This window comes from Myotis brandtii, unplaced genomic scaffold (genome assembly GCF_000412655.1).
Source record: "Myotis brandtii unplaced genomic scaffold, ASM41265v1 scaffold290, whole genome shotgun sequence".
Classification (NCBI taxonomy): Eukaryota; Metazoa; Chordata; class Mammalia; order Chiroptera; family Vespertilionidae; genus Myotis; species Myotis brandtii.
The window spans coordinates 61,650-66,177 of record NW_005361076.1 but is presented as its reverse complement, the minus strand read 5'-3'; the positions used below and the strand labels follow the sequence as shown (position 1 = coordinate 66,177).

At 36.9% G+C, this 4,528-nt stretch overlaps 1 pseudogene; it reads left to right on the top strand.

Annotated features, from left to right (window-relative positions):
- Positions 1-424: 424 nt before the first annotated feature.
- Positions 425-4,528, top strand: part of LOC102242358 — an 8,134-nt pseudogene continuing 4,030 nt past the window's right edge.

The following is a 4,528-nucleotide window of genomic DNA, read 5'->3' as shown; positions in this document are numbered from 1 at the left end:
GGGTTCTGTAATTTAACATACAAATAACTAGAGCATATAAGAGCCTGAAAAAGCTTCCTGAAAGCCTGAGAATAAGCTCATGTGGGTTAAAGGAGATAAAGGACTGTGCTTGGTATACGAGAAGCCCTCTTCAATAGTTGCTGGTTTGGAATAAATTGAAACCTAACCTGAATGTGGTCGCTATTTGTTACCCATGGAGAAGATCATGGTTGCCTAGGCAACAATGACTGGCATGCTTGGTATAAAGGTGGGTTTCAACAATGGACTCACCAGAAGCTGCAGAACTGCCATGGCAGGAGAGGCGAGAGAAACATAAGCAAGGTGGGTCTGACTGAGGTGTGCCCTGACACTGAAGCAGAAAATATTTGTTTGTATTTCAAAGCCATTTTATAAAAGTCAGATAATTTTCCATTTGTTAATCAAGATGGAAAGCTCAGATTCTGGTGATCAAGGAGATGAATCTGTGTCCCAGTGTGGAAGTCAGATGGACGAATTGGTTCAGAAAGAAGGTATCTATTGTTTTGTAAATAACCTGAGTGAAGACCGCAAGATTATGATGGATGACATTTTGATAGGCAACCTAGGTGAAAGTACAGAAGAGTTACAGAAAAGACTTCAACCAATTAAAGAAAACCCACTGGAAAACTCAGATGAAAATCTATAATAATAAAAGCATATTATGCTAATTAGACCAGACAGCCAAACGACCTTCCTGACTACCTTCCGGACAAAGCCAGGTCTGCACGGGCTGAGCCTCTTGCACGAATTTCATGCATTGGGTATCTAGTGCAGGTATAATTTTCTTATAAGGGAAATAGAATGGGGTGGATAAGGAACTTCATGACAGTAAATATCAGCCAGAGATCACACAGAGTGGCACAAATTAATCTGGTGCTAGGTAACTTCTCATTTTAAAAAAGGAACTGAAATTTACTTGATTTTTGGTAAGAATGTTGAGGTACATTTTCTTCCGGATTCACATTAAGGCTGCTTTAATTGGGAAACAGAGTGAAATAACATATTGATATTTCACTTGGTTTTCCACCTCAATTGAAATTTCCTCCTTAGTATAACAGGACAACATTCTAACCAACTGAGATACCTGGCCACTACAAGTACTAATAAATTAATTCAGGAAAGTAGCAGGATAAAAAGAAATAATCAGAAATCAGTTTCATTTTTATAGAGTAATCATGAACTACCAGAAAGAGACACTAAGAAAACATTCCCATTCACAATTGCTTCAAAAGAATAAAATACATAGAAATAAATTTAACCGAGGATGTAAAATACCTGTATTCAGAAAATTATAAGATACTGAAGAAAGAAATTTAAAAAAATAAAAATAAGTAGAAGCATATACTATGTTCATGGATAGGAAGAATTAACATCATTAAAATATCTATACTATACAAAACTACCGATTCAATGCAATTCTTATCAAGACACCAGTGGCATATTTCACAGAACTAGACCAAGTATTCCAAACATTTATATAGAACTACAAAAGACCCCAAATAGCCATAGTAATCTTGGGAAAGAAGAGCAAAGTTTGAGGAATCATGCTACTTCATATCAAACTATAACTGCAAAGCCATAGTAATCAAAACAGCATGGTACTGGCATACAAACAGGCATATATATCCATGGAACAGAATAGGGAGCCAAGAAATAAATTCATGCCTTTATAATCAATTAATATTTTGCAAATAAGGCAAAAACATACAACTGAGTAAAGATCGCCTATTCAATAAATAGTGTGAGGAATATTGGACAGATACATGCGAAAAAATAAATCAGACCACTTTATTACACCATACACAAGAATAAACTCAAAATGTATTAAAGATTTAAATGTTATACTAAAACCCACAAAAATTCTAGAAGAAAACATAGGCAGTAAAATCTCAGATATTTCTAGTAGCAATATTTTTTTTTCTGATATGTCTCCAAGGGCAAGGGAAACAAAAGAAAAAATAAACACATGGGATTACATCAAACTAAAAAATTTTGCACAGCAAAGTACACCATCAACAAAGTGAAAAGACAACCTACTGAATAGGAGAACATATTTGCCAATACATCTAATAAGGGGCTAATATCCAAAATTTATAAAGAATCATAAAACTCAACACCAAAAACAACAACAATTTAATTAAAGAACGGGCAAAGGACCTGAATAGGCACTTTTCCAAAGAGGAAATAGAGATGGCCAATAGACATATGAAAAGATGCTCAACATCACTAATCATTAGAGATGAAAATTCAAACCACAATGAGATACCACCTCATACCTGTCAGAATGGCTGCCATCAATAAAGCAACAAGTGCTGGCGAGGATGTGGAGAAAAGGGAACCATCATGCACTGCTGGTGGGAATGCAGATTGGTGCAGCCACTGTTGGAAGCAGTATGAAGTTACCTCAAAAAATTAAAAATGAAACTGACTATGACCCAGAGATTCCACTTCTGGGAATTTATCTGAAGAAACCCAAAACACTTATTTGAAAGAATATATGCACCCCCATGTTCACTGCAGCATTATTTACAATAGGCAAGATTTGGAAGCAGATGATTGGATAAAGATGTGGTGATATATTTACACAATAGAATAGTATTCAGCCATTAAAAAGAAGGAAATCTTACCCTTTGTGACAGCATGGATGGACCTGGAGTGCATTATGCTAAGTGAAATAAGCCAGTCAGAGAAACACAAGTACCATATAATTTCACTCAAATGTGGAATCTAATGAACATAGTGAACTAACAAGAAAAATAGAGACAGACTGGTAAAGAGCAGGCTGACAGCTGTGTGTGTGTGTGTGTTGTGGGGGGTGAATGGGAGATGTGGAGGGATTGAGCAAAAAAGAAAAAAAAACTCATAAACATGGACAACAGTGTAGTGACTCCTGGGGTTTGGGGAGGTGGGAGGTAGAAGAGGGTATAGGGGGAATAAATGGTGATAGTTGGAGACTTGACTTGTGGAGGTGGATGTACAATACAGTGAACAGATGATGTGTTGTAGAATTGTGTATCTGAAACCTGGATAATTTTGTTAACCAGTGTCACATCAATAAATTCAATAAAAAGGGGAAAAAAGGTTCCTCCTACTTCCTAATTTTTTTTTTCTGTATGGAAATGTGACTTCCTCACCAGCAAAAATAAATGTTTCATATTTTAATCAAGTAGTTTTTAACTTGGGGCATTTGACAATGCCTAAATATATTTTTGTTTGTCACAGGTAGGGGGTGGGTGTTCCTGAAAACCAGTAGACAGAGGCTAGAAATGCTGCCAAACATCCCATAATATACAGGATAGCCCCCCCCCCCAAACAAAGAATTGTACAGTGCAAAATGCCAATAGTGTTAAGCTTGAGAAACCCTGCTCAAACCTCAGGTCTGGTGTTTCTCTCCCAGTTTTTTTTTTCTTTTTTTTACTATGTAATGAAGAGGATACTAAAATAGTTTGGTTCTTGAATATGGTCTTGTATGTACTCTGATAGGTCCAGTCTATTCATTTGATCTAACCTTCAATTTCATGTCAATTAAAATCTTGGTAACATCAAGAAATATTCAAAAACTTTTAAACCTATAAATCTTCATTATATTTTGGGTAATGGCTACAATAGTCTTATATTTTAAAAACAACTTTATATATTATCAAAAGCATTTAAGTCAAAAGCTTAAAAGTTACGTTGTAAACTGAGAATTACAAAATAATGTAAACTGAACTAAAATAACAAGCAACATAGTTTAACTGGTGTTTGCCTTGCTTAATTGCATTCGTATTTTGACAGTAGAGTGAAAAAAAAATGTTGTCTTTTGACAGTCTTCCCACAGTGGTACACAGGCTGTGTATATGATGAAATGTTGAAAATAGACTTTATCCAGATTCCTTTTTAAAAAACAAAAACAAAAAAACCCCTCTAAATTTATCTAGAATTATCTCATTCTTTTCATATGGAATAGGAACTTTCTTGCCTCTGCTTGTCAATTTACAGTGTAGTTTACAAAATATCCTATCTAATAAAAGAGAAACATGGTAATTAGCCATACCTCTGCTACCCTTCCCATTGGCTAATCACTGATATATGCAAATTAACTGCCAGCCAAGATGGCGGCCGGCAGCCAGGCAGCTGACGCAAACAGGGAGGCTTGCTTGCTCCAGTGACAGAGGAAGCCAGGTTCCCAGCCTGCCTTGCCAGCCTCTCAGCTGCTCTCTAAGAAACATTGTAACAAATATAGAAGCTAAACAAAAACACAGAAAACTGCTTTCAGTCAGCCAGGCTTCAGCCAGCAGGACCGCAACATTGTTTCAAATACAGAAGGTAAACAAAGGCCAGAAACCTGCTTTCAGCAGCCGAGGCCTCAGAGCTGGAGCCAAGCCTCAGAGCTAAAGCTTGCCCAGAATAAAAAAAAAAAAAAGAAAAAAAGGACAGGTTGGGAGCTTCAGTCACACGCCAGCCTGAAAACGGCCCTCAGCCCCTCACCCAGACTGGCCAGGCACCCCAGTGGGGACCCCCACCCTGA